Source organism: Micropterus salmoides, unplaced genomic scaffold (genome assembly GCF_014851395.1).
Source record: "Micropterus salmoides isolate LMB-PRFRI ecotype aquatic unplaced genomic scaffold, ASM1485139v1 Ms_hic_scaffold_14, whole genome shotgun sequence".
Taxonomy (NCBI): Eukaryota; Metazoa; Chordata; class Actinopteri; order Centrarchiformes; family Centrarchidae; genus Micropterus; species Micropterus salmoides.
In genome coordinates this window covers 22,063,901-22,087,036 of record NW_024040485.1, presented here as the reverse complement: position 1 = coordinate 22,087,036, position 23,136 = coordinate 22,063,901, and the positions used below count along the sequence as shown (strand labels likewise).

The following is a 23,136-nucleotide window of genomic DNA, read 5'->3' as shown; positions in this document are numbered from 1 at the left end:
ACCCGCAGCAGTTCAACCCCGCACCGTCTGTATTGCGCACTATAACACGCGGCTGCTCAGTCAGATGTCATTAAATAAACATCTTGGTAGGATTGGTATGGAATATTTGCGAGAGTTTAGCAGTTAATCAGTGCGTTTGTCTGTGAGTTAATCTCCCTGTGTAGTGGATGGGTCCAAGTGCAAGGTCAGCTGACCGAGTTATAAATACCGTGGGGAATATGAGAGCATGTTGTCGTTGAAAACCAGCCTGAGGTGCCGCGAGGAGATGAGAAAAGTTAGTCATCTTATCCTTTAATAATTCCAAGTATGATGTCCCTGATTTAGTTTTATTTTTCTTCAACATTTCCCCACTGCATGCTTGCTTCCTGCGTTGCTCCACGCTGACTTTGGCCAGCGCAATTGATTAAGGAGAACACTTGAAAGTAATAATTTTCAGTTGATGCGTTAGGCAGTATTTTTATGTGTACAGTATACTTTCTTATGTTTTACAGTGAACGTTTGATTGACCTTCTGGGGAGTTCTACAATACTGATAATTTATTGCGTGGCAAAACTGATTTCACATTGCGTGAGTGGCATTTCATTCTGGCACAGTAAGTTAACTGGTATGAAACCCTGTTTTTAATGTCACACATACTGCTGTAGGAAGTGTGTGAGTGTGTGAGTAAAGTTCTCAACTCTCCAAAAAGGCACATCGGTGTTCCCACCACTTCCTGTCTCGCCATTGCAGCTGTATACTCATCTGGGTAGCACAAAATCTTGAGTACTTACCAATGAATGAGTTGACAAATCAGGAACTAACTGCTCTTTAATGAACAACTAGCAAGGGGTTTCTGAATAACATACATATACATTACATATTTATTACTATTTAACTATTTTACCTTAAACAAAAGGGATGTGTGCCTCACTAGTTTCTTGTGAGCTTTATGTGAAGTGTTACCTTACACAGAACATCATCTTCCCTGCACAGTATGTTAAACATTATCTTTGAATGTGGTGGGCAGGCGTTTTCTTTAGCTATGTGCATGCGATCATACTGTATTGAACACAAGACAACACAAGACATTATATTCTGGAAAATAAATTACCTTTGTGAGGAACTACACAACTGTATATTTTTTCCCTATTTCACTTCCCAATTCAGTCAAATCTGATGTTACAAAAACTGGATATTGAATATATATATATAACCATCTGTTGGCATCACCTTTCACTCTCACTATTGAGCTGTGGTGAGGCTTTGCAAACAAGCATTCAGTTAGGAAAAAAAACAGAACTATCGTAATGAGAACTATAGCTTGTAATTTACAGAGGACCAGGTTCATTAGTGAATTAAAACAGACTTGATCAGACTTTGGACTTCACACATCGGCGCTGCAGACACCTTTGTTTTTAACCATTAATAAACTAGCTTCCAATTAATCTCAATGAAATGTTTTATCATGCAAGGAATATCATCAGGCTCACAATTTGCTAATTAACACATTACAATTTGGAGATCATGTTTAGCAACATTAAACCCAAGTAACTAACATGATACTAAACTGTCTTCTACAAACATATTACTACTTTGCACTATATTATAAAACTGTGCAAAATAAGTTTCCTATCTTTATGCTTACTGTATACGTTCTAGAAAAGATCAACTCTCAGCCTGAATCTTTCCCCATGCAATAAATGTGCAGTGCAGCTCAACAGGTCTAAATTACAGCTGTTCAGGTGGCTATGGCAACAAAGAGGTCTATTTCTAGTTAATGTTTTCACTCTAGATGTTTTTCCCCTGCGGTTATCTTTAGTGGCCCAAGTTTCAGTGGGTTGTTCACCTTCACATCCTTTGAAAGACGCAAAATTTTCTGGTCTGAATGTGAAGAGACAAAACATATTCAGTCACTAGGAGGGCCTTGACAGAAAGTAAAACATCTGATTTCCTGCTGAAGTTGTTTATTCACAGGCAGGAGGATGCATAGGTTTGATCAGTCAGCCTTTTCTTTGCTCATATCAGTGCAGCATCTTTAACCTCACTTTAGTGGGTTTGCTGTGGCTCAATAGCAGATAAGCCATAGCAGATGTGAAACACACAAACTGTTGTAGATATCTGTACATTTAAGTGTAAAATCAACAAAATCACACAAACATGGCACTTCTGGTTGGCTTTGCAGACTAAGTCTGTTTTTTGTTTCTTGCAAGGAATATCTGATTTGCTGCACCAAAGAAACATATACCTCAATCTGCTGAAAATGTCTGTTATTGTTGGTGGTCACAGAAATAACCCTAGTTTTGTAAAGTGGTTTAAAAAGGGGCACTGATTTATTATTGCGATTCCACAATACTGTGGGGCTGAGTCAAGTTCCAAAAATACTGGATCCTACATTTCCCATAATGCAACATGATAGTTTGTCCTTAGACAGACCCTCCTTGCCAGGGAAATTCCCCCTTCTTTCAAAGTACACACTTCAAGTTTCTGTAAATTTGTAGTCTCAATGCTTCTTCAAAGCCACAGAAAACATTTTACAGTTGTTTTCACTGACTGAGCAGTACTAAGTAGGACAAGTAAACTAATATTGTTGACAGTGGAGTGCCTCTTTTAAGAGATTTTTTTTAAACACGAAAGTTGCAGAAAGCTAACCTGATAACAGAAAAAAAAAACATGCTGTTTTCTTCGGATTGTGTGTGGCTGTTTCCCATACATCAAACAGACGTCCTTTTTCATTCTCTGCAGGGCACATCTGAAGAATGCATGGAATAAAAACAACGCTAAATGGGATTTTGCCATGCCGACCCTGGAACAAATTTTTGGCCATTTCTCTCTCCTTCTCCCCACCCCCTCTCGTGAACTCCGCTGACCCTGGGGCCTAGGCGCAGACGGATGTCAATGTGCCTGTCCCAAAACATGACCCAGGCACATGGTTGCCTGACAGGGATCAAAGGTCACGTCAGTAAAATATGACTCTAAAACTAGCTCAGTCTTCACAGACGAGTAGCCTGAGGGGGAAGAGGAAAGTACCTTTTTTTTTTACCAGGAGCATGCACTTGAATTTGGGGAGCAGTGTGCATAAGAGAAAAAAATATTGCACTATCTAACTGTGTTTGATTGTTGTTTTACATATGACTAAATTGCCACAGAAAAGAAAAGAAAAATTAAAGCTTGTTTGTGATAGAAATGTATATGTATAAATAAGACTCTGACTTATTTATTTATAGAACAAAGTTCAGTATAAATTTTGAGCAGCTGTTGATGAAGTATACTCTGCACATATCCCATGAAACAGACTATGTGCATGTGAGCTAAACATAGTGAACTCTGAACTGCTTTCATACAGTCTGTGTGGGCTTTACTGAGTAGTATATACTTAAACTTCAGGTGGTATGCAGTCTTTGCGTGATAATCACTGAACTTCAGTTGACCCCAATGCATCAAATGTACCGTGATGTCGAACTGCCAATAATGTGTTGTCCTGCACAGAAGAGGTGGGTCAGCTTTTTTCAGCATGAGATGATATTTTAAGATAAGTGTAAATAATCTGGTTGTCTTAAATCTTCTTAGAGTTCAATTTAGATAAAAAGTGTGAATGACCTGACATGAAACACAACACAAGACACTTACAGCTGAGTCAGTTTTGAAGCAAACATACCAAACCTTCCCTAAATTGTAAATTGATACATTTTGAGTATTTATTTGAATATTTAACATAAATTTTAGAAAAAATTATAGCAGTCATTTTTACTACAATCTGACACTGGATAATCCAAAACCATTTTGATTGATTAATCAAGAAAATTCACATTGAACAATAATTAAAATAATTGTTAGTTACTGTCCTAAAACACTGTAAAACTGCCTTAAACATTATGAACTATCATGTCAGTGACAGTTCCATGGCACAATGTCAGACTGCTCATTACACATGATGACACTTAGGTTTTTTTGGTTATGCCACCAGTCTAGTATGAATGTGAGCTTAGCAGCATTGTGCCATGCATATACTTCTGAATGGTAAATCCCCTGTGGGCAAAATTAAAACATGGTTATTTCAGAGCACATTTTGTTTGCATGTCTTCCAATGTGGCGTGTTTGGGTTGAAGATGAGTTTCATATTACAGTAAAGAAAAGTACAGTTTGCTTCTTCAACATCAAACAGGAACTCTGCTCTTAATTACTTTCATATCTGTGGTTTCTACAGCCTGGCTTGGCAGCAGAGATGGGGACGTGCTTCTGCTAACATGCATATTAGCCTATCTAGTTTCCTCTCAGCGCTTGTGATATAAATCCTTTAATTCCTGTGTTTTGTATTACCACTTTGTATTGGTATGGGGGGGGGGGGGGGGGGGGTCCATAAACTTTTATTTTTGTCTAAGCCGGAGATTTTGTTGTTGTTACAGGTGTACTGAGAATTTTAGCATTGGAAAGAATTCAGGGCATTGCCCTTCCATCCTGGTTCAATTGAGCACAAGATTATAACAGCAATTAATTATCAAGAGTAAAAGTTAGTGAATATGCTGAAGCAAAAACAGGCCAGTTTGTGATGTTCCCCAACACTTTCCAAAATATAAATCAACATCTCATTGGTTTCAGGGCATTTGAGGACAGCGACTCATGTCCTCGTGGTCCAACCTCGAATATAATGCTTAGAGGGTATACATGAATGGTGGCTTTGTTGCACCAAAGCAAAGAATGCATCCTCAGTTGTAAGTGGCTAAACGGATTGTACATGTAGAGGAAAGGTCGACTGAGGATCGCTCTGTGTATCCAGCCATATGGGAAGTGATGGATCAACGTCTGTGACTTGTCTGGACAACACACACTTCCCAGTAGGAGTTCATAGAAAATATTTTATTGGGCAAAGATTTGTCACCATGACAAGATCTGGCTTGCTTTCTTGGTCATTCTGTAAATATGTTTGCCCTTTTGTATTTCTGTAATTTCAGCTATTTTATCTTGCAAAACCCTTTGTATCCCTGTGTTGAGTATGAGTGGTATAAATAGAAGATTATCTTCATGATACAAGCACTGATGTTCATTAACCAAGTTCCTACTCAGGGAAAGGACTAAAACATCTTCACTGAAGGCAGAATTGAGCATAGTCTACCTTGACTATACAGAATGTGAGTCAATAAATATGCAAAGTCAATATAAACACACATTGCAACACTCAACCTTTCACTACACGTTATCTGTGGAAAAGTACCAGGGTACACCGTGTCACCACGGCAGATTCCCCTGTTGTTTTACAGCAAAGCCTCAGTCAGGAGGAGGAGGCGGCGGTGCGGGTCTGCACAGAAACAAAAGGTGTGGTGCGTGTGTGTGTGTGTGTGAGTGTATGTTTTTTGTGTGTATGTGTGTGAAAGGGAAGTTATTGATGTGATCCTGGGTGCCTCTCCAGTGGTTTAGCTTTGGAAATGTGTCTTTACAATAGAGCAGCTGGGAAAATTTGGATGAGGAAAATGAATGAGAACGTCTTTCACCTCAACAACTGTCCCGACAGCCGCTACTGACGGGGGAAACAGAAGAAGACTGTTGTTGCACTGGGCTGCTCCCACAGGTCAACGTGGAGGTGTATTTTGCTGAAAAAGTGTGTTTTCTGAAAAAAAAAACATGCAGGTTGTCCTGTTGAAGGATTTGCAGCCATGGGAGAGTTATTTGTAGTAACTTGTTATTTGTAGTTATGATAACGTTTGCACACATTTTAAAGGGTTATAAAAACAGTACATATTTGTCTATCTCTGTGTCTGTGTTTTATACATACCACATACTGTACATACTTTAGCATCATGGAAGTGCCAGCATTGCCAACACATGTATATGCATTCCATCTTGCTCGATATCAGAAGATATGTTTTAAATTTTTTTAAATATTTGTCTTGTATCACTGCAGTCAGTTGTTTCCTTATTTCTTGGTTTCCCCAACAATATGCTTTTTTGCTCACTGGCATGACAAAACCCTTAGGTTAGATTTTTTCTCTTTTTCCCAGAGACACTGCTAAAACGTAACTCAAACCAAAGTGGTTGTGTGAATGTCACTGAAGTATAAACAGTGGCTGATGCTGGAAGGCAGCCCGTTGGTTTTTGTGAATGCTTGCTCAACATTTTGTAAACAATGAATGCAGGAGAAATGCTAATGTGGGATTGCGGAATCCAAAGCTCACTTTAACATTCTTGTGAATGAGGTGAAAATATAATTGAGGGAAAAATGTCATTAGGTGATGTGCTGCCAAAATGTTTTCTTCAGAGAGTATTGGAGAACTACAGGAAACAGGTGGGTAAAAGTTACTATTTTGTTTGCATATTTGGCCCACTGTACATTTTTGGACTGTGAGGGCCTTGTTTAGCATAATGTACATGTTTGATATTATGTCACTAAAAATGCAAGTGCATTTTAAACAAATATTAACAGTTTTTAAAATGAAGTGTGCTGTAATTCAAGTCACCTTATTCTTGTTTAATATCAATATAAATCAATAATGTAATTTAGACAAATATGGTGTTTACCACCGAGCAAAACATAATATGTGCAAACTTAATTGATGATAAAAAGGGTCACATGTCAGAATGAGAGGTTAAACATGTTCCAGTAGATTTTGTGATGGGATTATATTATATTGTTGTATTCTATTAAGTGCAAGCAAGATCCAGACCACACAACAACCCACCAAAGGTATCAAAACCTCCAATAGAGTTGACAGAACAAAAAAAGTTGACACAAAGGATGGATTGTATTCCCTGCATGCTATTGTCTGATATATATTTGACATGTTTTTATTGTGTCTACTCCCTAAGCACTTCATCAAAGTGCCATCTTGTGTGTGTAATTGTAGTCAGGTGACCTCCTTCGAGACATACTGTAATTGCTGTGCAGTGATTCATTCATATAAAATATTTATATCATTTCACTTTGAAGATTCCCCCCCACAGAGATTTATTTCATTGACTAACTGTGTGTGTAATAGTAAAATTAATAATAATATGCAACATGATTTTCACATAGTTTACAATTTCTGAAAAAAGCAACCCACTTTATGAAAGGTGGGTGCACTCAATCCTGCAAAGGGCAGAGAAGCTGGTGATTGTACCTTTGAGGTTAGGACATAATACTATTAGTTGTTGTCTGGCTGCCAGCTGCAGCCACTGAGGCACTTGTCATATGACCAACACGGTCATTAGCAGCTAATTCAGATGCGATGTGTGACAGAACTTAGTGACCTCTGAAGAAGCCGGAGGTTCCTCTCACCTCATGCTGGTGAGTCAGTGAAAAAATGTCTTTCATAGTAGTAACTTTAAATGGGTTTGGCAGCAAAAGGATTTGACTCAAGATGCCAGAAGTCTGCATACCAAAGAAAGGAGAAGTAGGAACACAGCTCTGAGGACAAGAGCTAAGGTTATACAACAGATTTTTGTTTGCCTTTATTTCAAAGACCAATATTACTGCAGGTAATTTAAGCTAAGGGACTGGATTTGGGTGAATAAAAGAACAATTGTAACACCCTCTCCACAGTATCTCAAATTAAAATAACATTATTGACTTGGTTTATTTTGTATTAATGACTAAAACTGTGCATCAAAGTATTTAAGATAGTGTACTCTAATTCAAAAATGTTCATGTATAACACAAGGCTATGTCCCTTTTTCAAAAACATGAAATTATTGGACAAATGATAAGTGTAACATCCTGGTGATTGAAGACATTGACAAGGACGAGGGAATTACAATAACCATAATCACCAGCTTTTCTTTTGAAATGCTGATAAGAGTAGGAAAAAATTTAATTATGTTGTAACCATAGTAATCGCTCCCCCAGTGCTACCTCTGTATAATGTCTGACATTTCTACTTTAAATATCTTTTCTTACTGACAAACATCTCCCCTGTTCTTGTTGCCTGTGGAAATCACTGTCAGGTTCAGCTGCCTGCTGGTAACCAGAAGGAAAGCATTTCATGCATGCTCACACCACAGATCTGCCCTCAACCTTAAGCAGGGGATTGCATTTGAAAGATGAAACAAACAACAACATTGCATGTTGTTAATATGCAAGCTATCCAGTGATGTCATTAGATGTGTCCGGGAGATGAGCCTAGCAGCATGCTAACAGTGGACAAGTGCATCATTAGGGTCGTCTCTTAGTTACCCCTGTTCATACCTAACACTGTGACATATTGCTATTGTGATGGAAATAATCACTTTTCTGAAACATAAATCCTTTTCTTCCTGACAGCTTTAGTACAAGCAAAAATGTTTGACTGTGAGTCCTTGTTTCCCCCACTCTGTTTGAAGTGCCAGCTCCTGAGAGAAGAGCTAGGGAGTCGACAAAGGAGACGGTGCATTATTCTTTCACTAAAGCACATTTGGATTATGAGTGTTGTTTGGGTTTCAACATTTTCGGTTGCTCCAACAACTTCTGATTTATTGTAGGTTTTAAATCAAAACAGCTTCCCTCAAAAAACAGCTGAGGGACAAAACAGAGCACTGTGTTGTTTCTGCAGTGGAGGTATTTGAAAACCAAGTTAATGAATAATGGGTATTTTAAATATTTAAACTGCTGCTCATAAAATATGACATCGCCCAGCAGTGGGTGTCTGCCCCTCTGTGCAGGGTTGTTTGGGAGATTCACGTGGCACGTTTTTTGCCTGACAGTTAAAATGTATGTGCTGTTAGTTTCAGGAATGCTGGGGAAAAGTGGAAAAAAGGGAGTGTCACTCAGAGCAGATGTTCTGCTTTTGATCATCTATGGTGCACTGAAACTTTTGATCTTTTAGTGGTAGCATTCTACCTTACACACCAAAATACTATTGTGTTTTCAATGTCCAACTTGTTTTGAGGAAACCGAGTGCAGTTTGCTCTACATACTGTACAATAGATATGCTTGTTTTATCAATGAAATATTAGGTTACTATGGTTGTAACAGTAAATCTAGTGTTTTGCTTTATATATATTTATCTATATTTTTTAGTAAAACTAGGCTTGGAATTTTTTTTCTTTTTAGCATGATTTTCTTGATGGAACAAAAAAAATTGTGGTCTTTTTCAATTTGTTCAAAATTTGTTTAATTTGTGGTAATTGCAATGTCCCTTTACATTTCCTGTTTACAACACTTAAAAGAATATTTTGACATTCCGGGAAATATGCTTATTTACTTTCTTGCCACGTCTGTCTCATGTACGATAAATATGGAGCTACAGCCAGCAGCACCTCTGTACATGTAGCAAAATCTACCCAGCAGCAGTAGCTTATCACACAGAGTAGTTCATGGTCATTCAGCGCACCGAGCTGCATATTGGCACAATACTCCTGGAGAAAAGGCAGTGTGACAGCAGCTATAGACAGGTTCACCGAGAGACAGCTTCACCCAGCATGCTGGAAACTCAGGTAAACTCCCACTGCAACGTTACAGTAATATTTTTACTGATTCATGCTCGTTACATGAAAAAGTTACATTTTCTGCATTTAGCCGACGTAATACATCGCCAGCTTTTCAGTAATGTTACTATTTGTGTATTTTCACCGGAGGCTCAGCAATGTGAGCACAGCTAAATGTAGTGGAGGACAACGAAACGGTTAGTGAGCTGGCCTGAATATTATAAATAAGACTGTTGCCACATTTTATAACAGTTAGACCGCAGTAGGTAACATTACTGTGGTGAATGGTTCTTCCAATTTGTTATCCTGTGCCGTTATGTTGCAGTATTGTATATTATGTGGGTTACATAAGTTAGAGCAACTAAGATGGTTAAGAAGCTGTGTACCTGAGTATCAGTAAACCTCAATAATTGAACGTTACGAAGCAAACAGCGGTAGATCCGTGCTAATGCGGCCTGCTGCTCCTGCCTCGCATCACTATAGACGGGTTTCTGTGCAACATCATCACCGAGTTGCGCGCGCAACCAGGGGGCAGAAAGCAGAACTCGGTCTTCGCAGCATATCAATTTATATGGCATATATAGCTGCAGTGTTTGGCAAATTACTCAGAAATTGTAATGAGTTACTTATTACTCATTTAAAAAGTAATAATATTACTTATTACTGGGTATTAAAAGTAAATAAGTAGAAAAGTAAAAATATTTCTCGTTAAGTTACAATTACTTTCAACCACCCCACCCCATACTTAGAAGTGACAGCAAACCTGTTCAGCAGCGCATTTTAGAAATGAATCCACTTTACTGGAACAATAATTAACCTGAGGAGTCAACCAGCAGGACTGAAAACACTGCAGCCTCTGAGACCAGGGGATGCTGTATCATATAGGCTATTTAAAAATAATTTTAAAAAAACAAAGCAGGTCCCTCCTGACTTTTTAGCTAATTGCGTATTCATAACAGCATCAATGAGTATGATTTTTACGAAGCATATACCTTTTTTAACGCCACTGTCTGAGCAAAAATCAAGCAAGTGTCTCGACTTCAGAACTAACTGTTTTGCACTTGCATTTATAAGAGAAGTATTCTGTGCTTTTAAGAAACACGAAACGTTGATTAAAACCACTTTCTCCTGCCGAGTGGACGCATCACAGTAGCCGGAGTTTCTTTCTACAGGCAAAGTTTCACGTTGCTGTGCTGCTTTAGCAGATGCTTCAATACAAAATTGTTTGCAGTTGTAAACTTTTTGCTGGTCATACAAAGTTTACAACGGAAGACAATGTTCTTTGCATCTCTGAGTGTGACACAGCTTGGACAAATTGCAGTACTTACAGCTGTGGAAAGAATGCCTCTCTCCCTCATTTTCCATTAGCCTTTTGGCTAGCAGTTGATTTGAACAACATTACCTCCATCTTCGCTAGCCTGCAGCGCGGTTGCATATGTTATATTAATATTCAAAATGAAACACAAACAAACAGATCCAACTCTGAAATCCCAGTTTATTATTAAGTCAACAAGAATTTACAAACAATGCGTATTCTACGTTGTGGTTGACTACAGTCTTCTGACCAGCTACCAAAGCACTTTTGCCCCGCATCCAGTAGTGTTTGTAAACAAGAAACCCATCTATAGGGTAATGTAAACAAATGGCTCCATGTTTGATTTGTACCGATACATAATTTCTTGCAGGCTAAAATCATACTTTAATATAATACCGGTGATACACAGGATAGTAATGTGGATTGCGTTAGTTTGTGAAGTAATGTGGAAAGCCAACTTTACATATTATATATTGCATGGGATAACGTTAGCAACTACTCAGCGTTAGCCTGTGAGCTAACGTGACTCTCTCCGTGACTCCAGTCTTTCTGATGTTGACTGTTTTCACTAACATCATCGGATTCTTGTTTGGTCTGACAGGCTTCAGCACATAAACCTTTACTGTTGTTTTGTATCCTTATGTGGAGTTTGTGTTGGAGTCCGTGTTGTGTTTTTTTATGGTGTTAGTAGACTGTATTTCGTTTACTGCAGTGTTGTTGCTGTAGTCGGAGAGAGGCTCGGGAGCGTGCACAGGGCTAAGTCCGATCCGGTGTCCTCACATAAAAAGCAGAAAAGTGGCTGTTCCAAGCAAGAGTGAAAACAGGCGTGAACTTCATTTCTAAGTGACGCTACAGCCCATTGACAATATGGCAGCGAAAATTTGATATATCAAGAAGTAATTTCACTGAAAAACTACATGTAGCCCCTTTAACCCGTTACATCTCTAATTGGAAACAAAAAACTCAGTGTAAAAATGACTATTCTTCAAGAGTTTGGACAGAACCAGCTGGTGGCTATAGCTTCATATTTGACAAACATTCGAGTGGTATAAATCTTCTCATCTAAATCTAATCATAAAAGCAAATAGGCATAGTTTCCAGAATGTTGAGCTATTCCTTCAGTGTTTCATTTAACACCATCATCACCGTTTACTGTCATCAGAGTTCCAAGCTTGGATGATGTGGTGAGTCCACTGTTTCTGAAAGCCAAAAAAAAAATCGTGTCAGCATGAAGGAAATCCAAGTGAGGTCCTCAAGATCTATGGAAATCTGACAAGAGCGAAGCCATGGCTAACAACATAGCACTTTGAGGAATTGGAAACCAGCAACCAAAAACCTCAATGAAGCAAAATATGACCACAAACATTCAGCTTGTGCAGGATTCAGGCTGCAGTCCAATGTTGTGGATAAGGGGGCAGGGCCGATTAAGTTATTGTTTAGTCTACATACCATGTCATGTCAAACCTATTTATCAGATTGCATTTAAAATATATCATAAATGTTCTGAATGTGTGTCAAATACAAATAAATAAATCAAAGCCATCTGTCAGTGAGATAACTTGACCTCATGTCTTGTTCTGTTCACTCTGTCCATTGTGGCTTCTGCACACCAACGTATAAACAAAGCAATAAGTCTATTCTTATTCCTCTGTGAAGTAGCTGGACAGTGCTATTATCGTCACGTTTACTGTTGTGGTCATAAGAATTTATAAATGTTGAATCTTTTGCTCTGTTATCTACTGCTGTTGTGCACAGTCTTCATGTCTGTATTGTGCTGTAAAAAATGTTTTATGGAACTTGTAATAGCTATTTGCAAGGAGTCTGCCAAATTTCTGAATGATATGCAGTCTGTTTGCCTTGTGTCAACTATGGCTTACATTCCAACCATTCAAAGTCAGGCTATACACTGAGGTGGCAAATCCAATTTAAGAAGTATGATGATAGCGTGCAATGTGCAGCAGTGTTTTGCCCTGGAGTGTTGAATGGAGGATTTCTCTCTTAATTAGACAGATGTTTATGGTATTGAATATTGTATATGGTTTTATTTTGTAGGCTTGAATTTGCATGTCTTTCTCATATAAATGGTTGCAAAGATTATTAAAAATGTCATTATTAACTTCACCAAGGAGCCATATGTTTTGGTGACGTTTTGTCTTTCAGCAGGATTACACTGGCTGGATTTTCATGAGACTTGGTAGAAGAGTGTAGAAAAGGAAGAACCCATTAAAGATCCGGAATCACAGGGCAGATACACAAATCATTTTTCAATTTCAACGAAGATTTCGTGTCAATTGTAACAACGGTGTCTATGGCAAAATTAACTGAATTTGTCGCAGATTTTCCGACCTGCGCAAATTACATAATAATAATAATAATAGTAATAATAATAATAATAATAATAATAATTTGGCCAATTTTAAGAAAGAACAAACGAAAGATAGAAGGAACCCACTCATGTGAGTGCAGCCTTTTCGCAAGCGTACATTTCCAGGTCATCTCTTTGACTCACCAAGGCACAACCACAAGCGTAACCCAAGCTAGAGGTAAACAAAATGTCCGTGAGACAAATCATCTGGGTTATTTGAGTACCAGCCATGTCGTAGGAGGACCTACTGTCTTGGTCATGCATTTGACACCTGCAGGTGACAGATTTCCAGGACTAGTCGGTAATCAGTTTGATCTGAGATGCAGTAACACGGACAAGAGGGAGGAAACAAAAACATCACATGTCTGCTAGAGACACTGGCCCCTGGCTGTAATCCACACTGTTCACTACTGTATCCACAGGTCCGTTAAGAAATAAATGAAGGCTTCACAGAAGCTGAAATGTTCTAGAGTTAATCCATTTCTTCCTAACAGCAAATATTCATTAAAAAATGTGTATTTCTAAATCATTGTTTTCCTACAACGCTGGGGTGAATACAATATAGCAACATTACATAACTATCTTTTCAACAGGTATGAATGCAACACATTAATTGAATGTTCTGTTTACATGTAAACAGGTACACAACATTCTCATCATAGTTTAACTTTTACTGGGAATTTGGGCCTTTATTTGAAGGTCCAGTCAGTCCTGTGAGACCTGTGAGAGTTGATGATCCTTGTCCAGTTCAAACAGTTCATACACAGTTCACAGTCTGCCACAGGAGATCCGAGTGGATTGAGAGATCACATTCCTCTGTCAGGACACAGGAGAGGATGGAACCCATCCTGTATAGCCTTGCTTTGATTGACCAGTGGGTTGAAAACAAACTTTAATTATATTGGCATTTATGCTGACTGTATATATAATGTGAAGAAAATGATTTCAATTTTGCTTGCTACTTGTCATGGGAATGTTCTGGAAAAAGAGAATTCAACAAGAACAGCTCTTTCAGAGATTTATTTCCGACTGACATCCGACTGACTTTTGTAAATGGATTCCCTGCGTGTTGGGAGAGAGAATCCCGCTATGGAAATCATCATTTGTATTTCAATCATCGTCTCATGCGTCACAAAACATTTGTTTCTTTAATTAATACACAGCTGTCCAATTGCACTATTTTCCATTCATAGTTGGCCTTTTGTTGCTGAGTCAACCGACAATGAAACTCAACAACTGTTGGTAATGATCGCTTACACTGTCACACAAAGATAAAGAAAACGTAGTCTCGCCCTGTGTCCCAAGGTATCACCGTATGTTTTATAACTGAAGGACAGACAGTGCTCATGCATGAAACAACAAGATGTATTCAAGAGATCAGTACGCTATAGAAATCATATGAGAGTACAATAAGCTCAAAAATTTCCATTGCACTACTTCACAATGTGGAGAGGTAAAAAAGAGAGGGAAGGGACGAGGCAAGAAGGAGTGAAAAAGGACTAGGGAGTCAGAATCTGGGAAAAATAAACTTTTCCAAGACCTCCCTGGAGACTGTTCTGACTGGAATGAAAAAGTACTAAACATGCAGATCCAGTTTATATCTGAAAAAGATCTGCTAAATATTTTTTTCCTTACAACAGAGATGACTCACACTGCCATTACCAACACGACTGAGATTTAAAAGAAACATTCCCGACAGCATATTATTCTGTAAAGCCCGGTTCAGTATATATACAGTAGTCTACCGTTCACAGTTCAGAACGCAGTGAGAGTAAATATGACAAGATGATTCAAACAGATTAATCAGGACTATAGGAACAACAGCTACCTGTGTATTTGCTTTGACGACATATTCAATGTTGACCATTGACCTAAACTGAGATGTGGCCCTTGGCGGTTTCTATAAGACTGAAATCCCGTGCAGGATTACTATCGTGAGAGCAGTGTAATGCTTTACAGCACCACAACACTTCTACGAAACTCTTGAGCAAGCAAGCTATAAGAAGAAGCAATATAATAAACAATGTATGCTTTTGAAAGAAGCTAGCTCGGTATTCTCAGTATAGATATCATGGCAGAGGCTGCAAAGAGACCGACGAAGATGTTGTCGGAGGAAGCAAAGAAGACAAAAGAGAGTGACCAAGCGGACAAGAGTAAATATTTCAGTGCCTTTTATTCGTTGGCGTGAGCTAAAGGAGCTGAAAGGATGCAGGTCAGACGCCGAGCTTTCCTTCTTTCTGTTGGACTAGTGTTCTTCTGCTGTGTCTTGTATTGTTGCGCTTGCTGGATGTTTGACTGTGTTAGCAAAGTTGTCAAAATCAGCCAAAGGTTTCACAGAGGTGTAGCCGCTAGCTATAAATCTTACTGTTAAGTGCTCTTCTGTCAGTTGCTGTCCAGTTTTGTTGGCTAGCTTGCCACTCAAGTTTCAAATAACATTATGCTGGTGGCGAATAGAGCAGGGCGAGCGGGCAACACAACCGGGCTCAACGGCCTCTATGGTAGACGCGAAGAGACCAAAGAGGACATTGATGGAGGAAGCTAAGAAGAGTAAAACAAAATGACCAAGCAAGAGGCTGCAAGACGCGGAACTGGCCTTCTTTCCGTGTACACAGTTGGACTAGCAAATAATATTGCTATGTCTTGGGTTGTCGCACTTGCTTGATGTTAAGCTGTGTTAACAAAGATAGCACCTCGTATTCGTAACAGAGAAATTGTTAATACTCGTTTAGATAGCTGCCTGAGACAAATACAATATGCATTACTGCATTGTAACATGTGACAACAAACACTTTGTCTGATGTTTTGTATGTGTCAAACTGTTTTTTCATGGTTGAAATGCCAGTTAACCTGAACTTGAACTTAACAGCTTTACACTTGGTTCACTTTGCATATTAGCATCATAACATCAGTAAATGTCACATGTTTCATATTTAGTGGTAATATCTGGCCATTCAACAACATACCATCAGGTCACAGAAATGAACAGCATTTCTGTGGCTGTCTTTGTGGGAACTTTCAAGCCCTCAGATGTCACATTCTTATTGACAACAGAGGCCACTACCAGTCCACAGAAAAACAGCTGCAGTTAGTAGAAGCTTAGCTGTTTTTTGTTGATTTTAGTGCTAGGTTGGCTGTATAGATAGCTCATGGCAGCTTTATCTTTATCATCTCAGCAAACATACCTCTCTATGTTGCATTTTCTACATGTAATTTATGGGAATTTGGCTAAAATACAGTTTAAGGTGCATGTATAAAACCTCCAAACAAAATTTGTTTCATGACAAGAATAGAACTTGAATTTTTAGGTAGAAGTTTCTGACTTTGACACAGAAGACTGTAGTTTGGATGCTGTGTCCTACCAACAGTCAGTGTTTGTTTCCCATCATCTGTACCTAACCTTAACCAAGTCATTTAGTCAACAAACCTTAATTCTGCACTCACTGATTTTTTTGGGAACTTGGGGTTGTTATGTCATACGTGTTGGCGCAACATTAGTATTCATTTGAAGTCACATTTCTGGCCCCCTGACGAGGTGGCCCACTGAATTTGAAGTCCAATATTCTCTCTCATTGCAGCTCTGTTTTGGTCTCCACCAAATCCTGAGCTGGACTGAATGTTTAATTTGTGCATTGACACGGTTAGTTGACCTGAGAGGCCTTCACTGTCCTTCACACTTGGCATAATTTATTTTAGGAGGCTCTGATGGTCACAAGATGTCTGGCAAGATGTCGACCATGTAGATGTTTCTGAGAACACACATTTTCTGGCGCCATGATTATACAAGGTTCTGTATTTTATTTTTTATTTTTTTATCAAAGAAAAAAAAATTGTCAGAGAAGGTGTGTGTTTTCCACAGAGAAATCCAGATAGCGTTTGGATGAGGATGGAAGGCTGCTAGTATTTAAAGAGTGGCAGTCGAGTCTCACTGACACCATCACATCTGAACAAGCTCACAGATATTCATAAATCTCTCCTCGAAGTGAGCCGCTGGCTTTGTATCCCCACGTGGTTTCAGGTATTGCTTTACACAAGTTCCATCCCCGACCCGTTGAGAGTGTCATGCTGCCTGTGTGTGGTCTCTTAATACAATATCTCCACTGCCAACCAGCACGACAGACAGTCTATAAGGCCAAGATTAGCCCTAGTAACCGAAGCTCTCTGGGGTCCATAATCAATGCTGGGGAGGCTGGACATCCAGCTGTTTACCTGAACTCTCTCCCCCTGGTCGTCCTATCACAGTCACAGCAGGGAAGAAGAAACCAGTAACCAGCAATAATGTGAAGAGACAGATGAGCTCACAAAGTAGACAACTATATGGAATAACTGGACATCTTGCTGAGAGTTAGATGAAAAGATCAATACCCACTCTTGTATCTAACTGGCTGCTGATTCTATCTCTAACGAAGGACCTTTCAGCCAGGCTTAACAAGATCATGAACTATATCATTTTGAAACTTTTTTTGTCATGCCCACCACCACACATAAACAGATTAAATTTTTATCAATTATTAACAATATTGGAGAAGCAACAAATAAAAAAGTAATCCCCACTTGAATTCGATTGAAATAAAATAAATGATTCAGGTCAAGCAGCAAACTGTTTATTTCCCTACATAATTCATGTTCATTCAGCTTGTCCACTCCATATTTTTCTACTTTTCATCTACGCCCCCCTTCTGATCTTTTTACACAAATTATCCTGAGACAGCGATCCTGATGGATTGAAAAAGTAGAATCATTTCTGGACACGGGCTGCCTTTGTCCCCACACCTTTTTGATCTAGCAATTGTGCCCATTGATATAGCAATAAATAGGTGCATTTGGTGTTTTATTTTTTGTTTGGAAAAGTTCAGGTGATTCAATGTCAAATTCTTTTCTTTTTTAAGTTGTCTTCTGTAGTCATTGTGAGTTTGCCTCAAAAAGACATGCAGTATATACTGGCTGTCTGGGTAAGGGAGTCAAATCAAAGCATTGGATACTCATAGCACATTTTGGTCAATTTCAGACTACAATAAGAGCAGCAGTGCACTCACAGCTTCCTGTTGTCGTCTTCCTGTACTTTCCTGTTTGTCCTCTGAGTGACACTCACATGTTCTTTGTAAATTGAATCATCTGGGAACACTGCGTACACACTGATCTGGATGAGCTTCCCGTGACTACTTTAAAACTAATTGCAATTGATGGTTTTGTCCAAACTGTTCTTTTCATTAGCAGCAGCCTTGTTAGAGCCTGTGTGTTCACAGACAGTTCTTTTATGTTGCATGGCTCTATGGAAAAGACTGATTTAGACTCTTACTTGTACCACATTATGCATTTACGTAAGCTTTACTGTGTTATTTGTTCAAGTTTTCTTTGGCTTTCAAGCTGAATCATATGTATCAGGCAACCTATCTCTAATGTCTCAACGGCCAGAACATTACTTTATGATCTATGAGTGACGCAGGAATTTCACTATTCTAGTTGACGTAATTGACAAGATTTAAATATGTTTATATATATGTATCAATGTCCTTAATTAAGCGGAAGCTACAATTTGCTGTAGAAATGCTTTGCTTTGAATGAGATTCTCACTGTAAGCCACTAAAAGTTTATTGTCTTTTTCACAGGTTCCTTGGACAACAGGGTGCAGATCTCATCAAGTGGAGCAAACCTGGTCAAGGTGCAATTATGTAATAGTACCAGTGTGATTAACTACCACCCTCATCATTTTATCTCAAAAATCACAATTTAAGTTGCCAAAAGCGTAGCGGCTTTTTTGACCTCATTTGGATAAGGCACTTTAACTGGTTTATGTATATAACAATTCAGTTTTATTTTGCTGAGGACAGTGGGAGAGAGCAGGAGATAAAGACAACACACAGTAGCACAATGCAACCATAGATCCAGACTCCACAGCTCCGGAGCCAGAAACACCTGCAGGAAGCGAAAGAAGGAGAGAGGAGAGGGGCGAGAAAGTACAAACTACTACGGGAGAGGGAAGAAGTCCAGTAAGTAACATGAATTAATGGGAGAAGAATGCATATAGATGGGGAGGGAAACAGGAGTTCAGGGCAAGTTACCCAGCAGTCTAGTCCTATAGCAGCATAACTAAGGGATGATTTGGGGCTCACCTGAGCCAACCCTAACTATAAGAGAAAAGAGGAAAGTCTTAAATGTGGAGATGGTGTCTGCCTCCCAAACCTAAATTTGGACCTGGTTCCACAGGAGAGGAGCTTGATACTTTTGGAAACTCTCTGAACCACAAGTAACCCTGTGTTCAGATAGAGAGACTTAGGGATTTATTCTGGCTGCCTGAGAATAAGGAAGTGCAATATTCCAGCCTAGAAGTAACAAATGCGTGGACTAGTTTATCTGCGTCATTTTGAGACAGGATGTGTCAGATTTTTGCAATAATATGTAGTTGAAAAAAGGCAGTTAATGTGGGAGTTAAAGGACATCCTGATCAAAGATAACTCCGAAGGCCAGGGAAAGGCCATCCAGAGTAACTCTAAATAATCTGTTTAGGAGGTGCTCAGGGCCAAGTACCATAACTTCACTTTTGTCTAGTTTAACATTAGAAATTTGCAGGTCATCCAGGTTTTTTACATCCTTAAGGCATGCTTAAGTGATTGGTTTCATTGGTTTCAACTGCTTTCTCGAGGATCTTAGTGAGAAAGGGAAGGTTAGATGTATGTCTATAGTTGGCTCAAACCCCAGGATCAAGTGGAATGAAGAAATCCGTTGTATACACTAATATAGTATCTTTTCAATGTGAGTACCTCAGTATTGCCCATAATGCTTACTGGACAAACACATGTGACTGACATGAATAATAGCAGACGGCAATGCTATAGGTCAGGACATATATTTACACACACCATACATTCCATTATTTTGCAACCAGTTTGCTAACAGGGCGTGCAAAAGCAAGTCTTTTCACTTTGGACTGCCATACTTTTACGGCTCTCAGATTGCTATTTGTCCTTGAAAATGAATGTTTTTTATTATTAATTTTTTTTACATTCTTCTCTAAAAAAAAAGGCTAAAATAAGGTAAGGGGAAAAGTTAATTTCTCTTTATATATTATAATATTTTACTTTTTAAAAGTTTTTCAATTTCAAAACTATAATCTGGGAGGAGGGCGGCTATATTTATATGGTGGCAAATAAACAACACTTTTAGTCATATTCATATTTATCACATATGTCATAATTCCAGTGCTTAATCTCACCACTTAGGCTAACTGAGTTTGCCTTGTCATCTGATAGCTGTCTCAAAGAAGAATTACTGTATTTGTTCAAAATGAGCAAACATTTGAAATGCATACCTATTTTAGTTCAATCATGAATATTTTATGTTTCATGTATTCATTTTCATTCATGTATTTTATGAAAAGGAATGTGTTCCTAATAGAAAAGAATGAAAATTAAACTGATCTAAAAGTAGACCTTCAGTAATTAAGAGACATACTGAGTTAATTTCCATCCTCACTGTTGCCAGGTATGTCCAGCAGACCAAATGAATTAATTGGATGATTGAATGAATGAATTTCTGCGTAGATTGTGTAAAAAAAAAAATCTAATTATGGGCCTGTTTTGGAGAACGGAACCGAACAAACTATATTTGATATTTTTCACATTTTTTCTTCCCTTTTTTTCTCTTCTTTGAAATGACTGACATTCCGATGCTCTGCCATCCATGTCACCCCTAACTCCCTCTGTTGGCCTGCTGAGGATGTAGACAACCACTCTTCCTCCAAAAAACACAATTGGCAGGCACTTTTCACCGAGAGCCTCAAGGCTTTTTACTTAGTTAAAGTCTCCCCAATTTAATCATCAGTCAGCTCCTGGAGTTTTCAGTGGCTCCTGTCTCTTCCAACCACCTCTGGCATTTTAGGAAACATCGATATGCTGAAAACTGCTTCTTGTTGCTGATGGAAACGTGGTTTCAGCAAGAGTGATCCTAAGAGCTAAAAAGAAGCTAAAAGCTCCACAGAGTTTTGGTGATCATTTTCTGTACTTTAGCCTACATATTATCAATCATTAAATTGTGTAAACATCAAAAATATTGATAATTAACCTTTAAACATTTCATACATGAGATTTGTTGTGAATTTGCTGTAAAATTACATTAACGATTCAAATAAATTCAGAGTCAGCTGCCGTTGGCGGGTTGATGAAATGGACCTATTTCAAACTCATCACCACAACACATAAGTTGGCTGACCACGTTTGGTTTTGCATCGACTCTGCACACTGGTGGCAGCACATAACATATGATGGTCAGAAATTGTAAAAAGAAATAGAAAAATCTCAAAATCAAGCTGATCTCATTAGTCAAGCTCCAAGAATCATCTGGACCTCACTCGTGTCCTTTTCACAATGAGCCCCCACAGAGGACTCATATCTAACAGGAAATATTTCAAAGTACACTAATAATCCTAACAAGTGTGTCAGCAGGCATTTTGTTTTTCTTTCTGTCTACTGTGTCCAGCAGTGGGACCCCTGAGGTAAACCCCCATGGTTCACATCAGTGGGAGAGAGGCAGTTCTTATATAATATTTAATTTGTCAGAGGACAGGTCTGAGGTCTCAAAGAACTGGGCTTGAATCAATATGATATAGAACTTTTTTGTTTTTACAATTCATTTCATAATCGCAATTCTTTGATCTTTGATTGTTTTCTGGTAAAAGGCAACCTCCATATCTTAAAAGTGAAGCCAATGCAAAAGTCCCTTAAACATGCATCTTTCAATGGCCAGCAGGGCATGACTCCGCTGGTTGCAAAAGGAAATCTGATTGCTTTGTTCTTAATGACAAAATTACTTCTCACCTGATTTATTACTTAAGTTAAAACGTCTCTAACGAGTTTATGATTTCAGTCGCTTGTTTCAAGTCTTCTTCAATACAGCATGATGTTCATTTTGTAAATTATGGTCCCATTTGGGGTAAAATAGATGATAAAGCAAGCGATGCTTTAGGGCGTGGCTACCTTGTGATTGACAACTTACTAACATGGGGCTTGTCAATCATAATAAAGGCGAATGTATTCACTGCGCTGTGTACATTTAAGTAGTCGTGATATTGTTTTTGAGCACTGTATGTGTTCACAGTGTGTTTTCAGTTCATGAAAGTTAATTGTAACATTTTGGTGACCTAAAAATGTCTTGTGCAGCATTTGGTTGTAGCCTACTAAAAGAAACTTTAAGGAGTCGGCTGTTATTTTTTTCTGGTAAGTCCCTTTTGTTTTGAGCCATTTTTTCACTAGCCAAAATTTGCATCCAAAATAATATCACAGTTAAGGCAAATAACAGATGCACCTCACTAATCAAGCTAACTAGCTCCACCCTCTCGTCCGAATATGGTCACGGTTCCAAAAAAAGTGGTGGTGGTGGTGGTGATGGCGCAATGGATAGGACACATACCTTTGGTGTGAGAGACCTGGGTTCAGTTCCCCACTGTGACATATCTACTATTGTGTCCCTGAGCAAGATACTTAATAATAATAATCTTTATTTGTAGAGCACTTTTCAAAAACAAGTTACAAAGTGCTTTAACAAGTGTAAAGACAATAATACCCAAAAGACAATAATACAAAAACAATACAAGATAAAATCAAGAAAACATTGAAAAGACTAAAATACATGTTTAAGATAAATATAAAATAAGTAAAATAGAATAAAATAAAAGGGATAAAATAAAGTCAAATAAGATCGGGAAAGGCTCTCCTATAAAAGTATGTTTTTAAGAAGGGACTTAAAAGAGTTCACTGACTCAGCCGACCTGATTTCCTCAGGCAGGCTGTTCCAGAGCCTCTGGGCCCTGACAGCAAACGCTCTGTCCCCTTTAGTTTTCAGTCGAGACTCTGGAACAGACAACAGACCTCTGCCCGAGGATCTCAAGGTACGTGCTGGTGTGTATGGGACTAAAAGGTCAGAAATATAACAAGGCAAGAGGCCATGAAGAGCTTTAAAAGTGATCAATAGAATTTTAAAGTCAATTCTAAAACATACTGGGAGCCAGTGTAATGAAGCTAAAATAGGGATAATGTGGTCATATTTCTTTGTTCTGGTTAAAAGCCTGGCAGCTGAGTTCTGGACAGTCTGGAGTCGATCAGTAGATTTTTGG

The 23,136-nt window shown here is 38.6% G+C and overlaps 2 long non-coding RNA genes across 2 annotated transcripts in view; both read left to right on the top strand.

Annotated features, from left to right (window-relative positions):
* Window positions 1-104: 104 nt before the first annotated feature.
* Window positions 105-3,167, top strand: LOC119902307. The gene is made up of 3 exons (XR_005444315.1): window positions 105-274; window positions 492-592; window positions 2,722-3,167. It is a non-coding gene; the product is annotated as an uncharacterized LOC119902307 (long non-coding RNA).
* A 1,169-nt stretch (window positions 3,168-4,336) lies between these two features.
* The window catches only part of LOC119902308, a 28,012-nt gene continuing 9,212 nt past the window's right edge, over window positions 4,337-23,136 (top strand). Inside the window, exons 1-2 of the long non-coding RNA XR_005444316.1 lie at window positions 4,337-9,360; window positions 18,638-19,018. This is a non-coding gene — a long non-coding RNA (uncharacterized LOC119902308). The remainder of the gene's footprint in view (window positions 9,361-18,637; window positions 19,019-23,136) is intronic.